The 7,075-nt window shown below is 41.2% G+C and overlaps 1 pseudogene; it reads left to right on the top strand.

The window, feature by feature from the left end:
- Positions 1 to 296: 296 nt before the first annotated feature.
- LOC148047344 (uncharacterized) lies at positions 297 to 5,589 on the top strand (annotated as a pseudogene).
- The last annotated feature ends 1,486 nt before the right edge of the window (positions 5,590 to 7,075 follow it).

Raw genomic sequence — 7,075 nt, 5'->3', positions numbered from 1 at the left:
CATCTTAGTTAATGTGCCACCACATCCCATAGTTGCTAGGGTAGTAATGTATAAAATTTCTGCTGTGCTCTGAAGTTAGGAGCTGGAGAAGCTGGAGCCATGAGAATATAACCCTCAAAAAAGGCTAGTAAGTCAAATTTTGCTGCAGTGAAAGGGATGTGAAATTTGCTCTACTGGAAAGCTATATTTCTATGGCTAAGCATCCAAGAAAAGGTCCTTTCTGTTCAAGAACTACAGTTCCAACCCTAACCATGGTCAGTGGCCAATGACATTTCCTCCTTTGGCACTTGAGAGCCATGAACAAGAGAACTAGAAGCTATCATCACCACAACTCCCAGCTTCCTGTGACCTCCCTCAGCAGTTTTATGGTGAAAATGAATGGCAGAAGGCTAGATCTGGTTTGTGCTCTATATGCACCCATGTTGGATGTGCTTAAATCTTGGTAAAACAGTTCTCTAAATTACAGCATCTGCCAACTAGTTCAGAAGGGTACCTTGGTCAATAATACTGAAACCACCGAAGATATCTAAGAAAACCAAGAGAGCTTCATTCCCCATGTCCAGTACTATATTCATTCCAGAGTTGGTATTCAGCAGCTTCTGACCAGTTCTTGAGAACTGGTAGCGGAAATTTTGAGTAGTTCAGAGAACTGGTAAATACCACCTCTGACTGGCCCCGCCCCCATCAATTATCTGCCTTCCAGGTCCCAGCTGATCGGGAAGAAATGGGGATTTTGCAGTATCCTTCACCTGGAGTGGGGAGGGAATGGAGATTTTACAGTATCCTTCCCCTGCGATGCCATGCTCACCAAGCCATGCCCACAGAACCGGTAATAAAAATTTTGAATCCCACCACTGATTCATTCCTCTACAGTAGGTGTTCAACCCCAGTACAATTGAAATGGGTCCTGATCACTATGTGTCCTCCTATAGTATGCCTCTAGACATTATTAAACAGTGAAAAGAAGCCAAGATTTTCCAGACCCTCTTCTGTTCCATCTTTGAGATATCATCCTGGTTGATGATTAATCTGTCTCTTTTAAGACTCCCCAGGGTCATCGTGTGTACCGTGAAGATCTTAGTAAATAAAGGCACCCAGCTCTTGATTTTCAGGTCAGCTCCTATGTCTCCATTCTTGTCCAGATACAGTTCTTCTTGGGAAATATTGCAAAACACAGAAAGTTCCAGGAAGGGATGAAACTAGAATGGGGGGAAAAATACAAGAAGGTAAACTTATCTCACTTGGTCTTTTTACATATGGAAACTCTCAAACTTGTTTACAGCGTGCTAATTAATTCATAGGAACGTGAAAGAACTCCTCTGCTCCAAACCTCATGACCTTATTTTCCATCTCATTTTGTTCATAGATGGGAAATACTTATTAGCAAATATGGAGTCATAGTGACAACATGGTGAGAAATTAATACAGTCCAATTAGAAAAATCTCCAAAACCCCTCCCTTCAACATTTCCTGGGCAAAGCACTAGAACTGTGATGGTGAACCTATGGCATGCATGCAACAGATGGCACACAGAGCCTTATTTGCTGGCACGGCAACCCTCGGCAGCCTTCAGCTGATTTTCAGCCTTCCAGAGGGCCAGGGAAGGGCGTTGGAAATGGTTGACTGGTTGACCCATTGGGCTTGTTTTACGAACTTCCAGTTTTCCCATTGGACTGTTTTTCATCCTTCCCAGGCTTCAGGAAACCCTCTGGAGCCTAGAGAGGACACAAAACAGGCCCAATGGCCCAATTGGAAGTTCAGAATGGAGGGGGTCGCTCATGCATGTGCAGCTGGGTGGGCACACACACAGTTTTGGCACACCTTTAGAAAAAGGTTAGCCATCACTGCACTAGAGTATAAACTGAGAGGAAGCCCCACTCCTTACTAGCACTGAAGATGTTACCTAGTTGGATAATGAAACATCTCTAAGAAAACAACCAAGCTCAGAGAGCACCAAGGTTGCCTCATTTCAATCCCGAACTACAAACACTTTCCTTTATTGGTAAAACATCCCAAACAGTAGAGAATGTTAAGAGTTGAGCCAGTGAACCAGAGAGATTCTGGACAAACTACAACTATGCTGCCTACGGTGTGACCTAAGCTTAGTACACAAAATTGTCTGCTACAACCTCCTACCTGTCAACGACTACTTCAGCTTCAATCACAATAATATACGGGCAAACAATTGGTACAAACTCAAGGTAAACCACTCCAAACTTGATTGCAGAAAATATGACTTCAGCAACAGAGTGGTCAATGTCTGGAATGTACTACCTGACTGTGTTGTTACACCCTGAAACCCCCCAAACTTTAACCTTAAACTGTCTATTGTGGACCTCACCCATTCCTAAGAGGTCCGTAAAGGGGGCGTGCATAAGTGCACCAGTGTGCCTATCATCTGTGTCCTATTGTCCCCATTTATTCACACCTATTTCCTGTGTTCATGTCCATGTTTATACTTATACCTGTTATCTCGTACATGTTTTGACAAATTAAAAAAAAAATTAAAAAAAAAAAGATCCAGTCTTCCTTTCACTGAAGATCTGAGTGTAAAGACCAGGCAACCATTAGTCTGAAATGTTTTAACTGAGATTGCTAAAGAAAAGGGGGATAGATGACCTCAGTGGCCCCTTTTATGAAGGTAAAATTCTAGAATGCTAATCACAAAGCCATAAATAAAGTGTTTCTAAACATCAATCCTTTTTAAGTATTAGAAAACCTAAATAGCAAAACCTATGCAGAGACAGGCCCATTAGCATCCCCACACATAACTACTTGAAATTCCTGGAAACAAAGGCACAAGGTGGGGGAAAAAAGCCCCAGGGAGATAATACCCAGTGACCTCTCCTTGCCACCTGTTGGGCTCCCCAAAACCATTGAGTGGGAAGAATTGGATAAGGAAGCAGTGGCAGGTGGTGATGGAAGAGCAGGAGGAGGAGAATGTTCCCCTTCCTATTTTTTTTCAATTCCTGCTCAGAAGGAATTAAGGATCCCACACCTGCCATGGCTGAAGCCTTGTGGTCCTCAGCTTCTTTCTTCCCTCCTTCCTTCTCCTGGATCTGGAGGAATATGCGTCATTCAAGGTGTGGGCCAGAGTCTTAATGACACTGTAAGCATAGGCGTCGTTACTCATTTTGTTCCTGTTTTCCTCCTCTTGGGCCTCCACTGGTGCCTTCTGTGTGCATCTTCTCCGGTCTTTGATAGAAAAGATGTGCTTTGAGACAGAACAGCGAAAGATCTTCTTTTCAAACTGGCTTTTCACAGAGATCTGACTTTGAAAGTCATCGTTCTCTGGCCTTTCTTTTTCCGTAATAAGAAAGAACCAAATACTATGGAGATATTTCATCTTCATCAGATTCATATCTAGGACTTTGTTCAATGTTGTGATCCAGACTTTCCCTTCAATGGGTCGTGGCAAACGATTCAGAGTCGCATGAACACGTCGAATCCCATCTACAGAGGAGCTATATTCCAGAAAGTAAACAAAAACATTGACTTGTCTCCATTTATAGAACGGACCTCTGACAACTGCTGTACGTCTAGTCATTGATAACCTTTGTGATATAACAACACAAATTCCATTCCTGACAAGCATAGGAGTCAAAGTCCTCATGAAATTCTCTCCCTTCTCTGTGTCTGATGCAAAGAGGCCAATCAAGGTCCATCTGAAATGGAGGAGCAGTTGGACAATTGCTGGATTGTGGATATTATCTTTGGGGGACATCCGGTGCGAAAAGGGGAAATGATTTTTATCACTCAGAGCCTTTGAAACAAGTTTATAGCTGATCTGGGGGGGGGGGGGAGGAAGAATATATCTGGTCAGATCTCACCCAGAATAATAGGTTTCTATCAATCCATCTTGGTTTCCATAAACATATTTGGGTAGAATATTCACAAGCATATACAATACAATACAATACAATACAATACAATACAATACAATACAATACAATACAATACAATACAATACAATACAATACAATACAATACAATAGCAGAGTCGGAAAGGACCTTGGAGGTCTTCTAGTCCAACAACCTGCATAGACAGGAAACCCTATACTGTTTCAGACAAATGGCTATCCAACATCTTCTTAAAGACTTGCAGTGTTGGGGCATTCACAACTTCTGGAGGCAACTTCTGTTCCACTGATTAATTGTTCTAACTGTCAGGAAATTTCTCCTCAGTTCTAAGTTGCTTCTCTCCTTGATTAGTTTCCACCCATTGCTTCTTATTCTGCCCTCAGGTGCCTTGGAGAATAGTTTGACTCCCTCTTTTTTGTGGCAACCCCTGAGATATTGGAACACTGCTATCATGTCTCCTCTAGTTATTCTTTTCATTAAACTAGACATGCCCAGTTCCTGCAACCGTTCTTCATGTGTTTTAGTCTGCAGTCCCCTAATCATCTTTGGTGCTCTTCTCTGCACTCTTTCAACAGTCTCCACATCTTTTCTACATTGCGGGGACCAAAACTGAATGTAGTATTCAAAGTGTGGCCATACCAAGGCATTATAAAGTGGTATTAACTCTTCACGTGATCTTGATTCTATCTCTCTGTTTATGCAGCCTTGAACTGTGTTGGCTTTGATGGGTGATATCAGTGGTGAAATTCATTCCCATTCCATGGGAAGGATGCTGCAAAATCCCCATTCCTTCCCCACTCCAGGGGAAGGATACTGCAAAATCCTCATTCCCTCCTCACTCCTGGGGGAAGGATACTTCAAAATCTCCATTCCTTCCCCACTCCAGGAGTAGGATACTGCAAAATCCCCATTCCCTCCCCACTCCTGGGGGAAAGGATTCTGCAAAATCTTCATTCCCTCCTCACTCCAAGGGGAAGGATGTTATAAAATCTCCATTTCCACCCGACCTCAGTGGAAGGTTACTGCAAAATCCCCATTAGCAAAAATAAATAAATAAATTAGAACATCAAACACAAGTTGGATGGAAACGACCTTGTAGACAACCCTCACTCTGTCAAGGACCTAGGAGTACTTATCTCTAATGATCTAAGCCCCAGAACTCACTGTAACACTATTGTCAAAAAGGCATTAAGAGTTGTTAACCTTATTTTGTGAAGCTTCTTCTTCGGTAACATTGTACTGCTAACTAGGGCATACAAAACCTTTGCCAGACCAATTCTCAAATACAGCTCAGCTGCCTGGAATCCACACTGTACATTGGACATTAATACAATTGAGCGGCTCCAGAGGTATTTCATGAGAAGAGTACTCCACTCCTCTGCTCAGAATAGAATACTTTATGCCACCAGGCTTGAAATTTTGGGCTTGTTCAATCTGGAACTGTGCCACCTGTGGTATGATCTAAGCACAATGCACAAAATTGCCTGCTACAATGTCCTACCTGTCAGCAACTCCTTCAGCTTCAATCTCAATAATATATGTGCAAGCAATAGATATGAACTCAAAGTAAGCCACTCCAAACTCGATTGCAGAAAATACAACTTCAGGAACAGAGTAGTAAACACCTGGAATGTTCTGCCTGACTCCATTGTTACATCCTCAAACCCCACCATTTTCAACCTTAAACTGTCTACCATGGACCTTACCCCATTTCTAAGAGGCCTGTAAAGGTGGCATGCATAAGCACACCAGCATGCCTAATGTCCCTGTCCTACTGTCCCCATCTATTTGTATTCATTTCTTTCATTTATATCCATGTTTATATTTATACCTGCTATCTTGTACATGTTAGACAAACTAATAAATACAAATACAAATGTTAAGAGTGAAAATTTGGCAGCTACTTGTCTCTTTGTTTTCATTTTTCCATTAGAGTAAAACATGGGGGTGGTGGTGATGCTTTCGACACCTATCCCACCTATTTTGCCAGATAAAGAAACACACACACACACACACACCTGTGGGATTTTGTAGGGGCTCCCCATGGTTGACATCTGAATAGAGATGTCACCAACAGCTCCATCAAGAAGAGCCAAGAGGTTGTCCTTCCTTCCACAGCTGTAGTTGGGAACATTGGCTTCCCCAGTAGACAGCATGTCCAGCAAGACATCTGAAGTGACAAGAGTATTCTTGTGGTCCTCATAGATGTTGTAGCCAAGAGTGAGATTGTGCATGAGTTGGGGATTCTTGTTGACCACTTGAAAGGAGAAAATGAAGGGTGGGATAACTGATATAAGAGTTGTGATCCTAGAGTAAAAAAATGTTGATGTCATCATCCTCATCACCATCAACAGCAATAACATTTTTTAAGTATTAATTTAATTGATTCCACAAGGCAATACTGATCCAAAATTAGTGACAAATGAGAGTCACCCAACACACTTTCTCTTTTTTTAACTTATTTATTTTCTTTTATCAACAAAAATAAAGCGCAAAATAGTAAACATCCAACACTAACAATAAGAAAAAAATGTGAAAAAAGAGGGGAAAGGAAAAACACAAACAAATGTCAAATAGGTCTGCCCTTACATCATGGGTCTATAGATAGCTATAAGCTTTCCCATCCTTATTTAACAAAAATACTATATTGAATAAACAAATATTCCAGGTGAGGAAGTCCATCTGTCTAATCAAATCAACCCAACATCTCATCATAATACTGTATATATGTAAAAAAGGAAGAAAAAACAGTGAACGGATTAGCCCAAATATTAATCTTCTTATCCTTCTGTTAATCATCTGTTATTATATTTAACATGTAGAAAGTCCAGTCTCTTAAAATTTATCTCGGCCATTGTTTCTGATCAAAGCAGTTAGTTTGCCACTTCATTTTAGTTTTTCTAAGTGTTGATATGAGGGTATGGGAATGGCTTTGCACCAAGGTTAGTAGTATCATATTTTTGGGTAATTCTGTTTTTTGTTTCTACAATTACCAGGATTCAAAACAATTCAACCATTAGGGTAGAGTTCTAATAACAGGTCATCCTTATTTCTATGAGGAGCAGGCATTTAACATGGACCGGCAGAAGCAGCTACAGCCCCATCGATAAATACATGAAATAAAAGTCAATATTCAAAGTGTAAGTTCAGGACTGGAAAAGGAGGTGAAGATCCAGAAGATTTCTGTCTCTCTCGTTCTCAAGTACTTTTAGGG

Source organism: Thamnophis sirtalis, unplaced genomic scaffold (assembly GCF_051295495.1).
Source record: "Thamnophis sirtalis isolate CommonGarterSnake01/CBP01778 unplaced genomic scaffold, rThaSir2_p1.2 scaffold_3, whole genome shotgun sequence".
Lineage (NCBI taxonomy): Eukaryota > Metazoa > Chordata > Lepidosauria > Squamata > Natricidae > Thamnophis > Thamnophis sirtalis.
The sequence above is the reverse complement of the archived record's forward strand: the minus strand, read 5'-3'. Positions and strand labels throughout refer to the sequence as shown.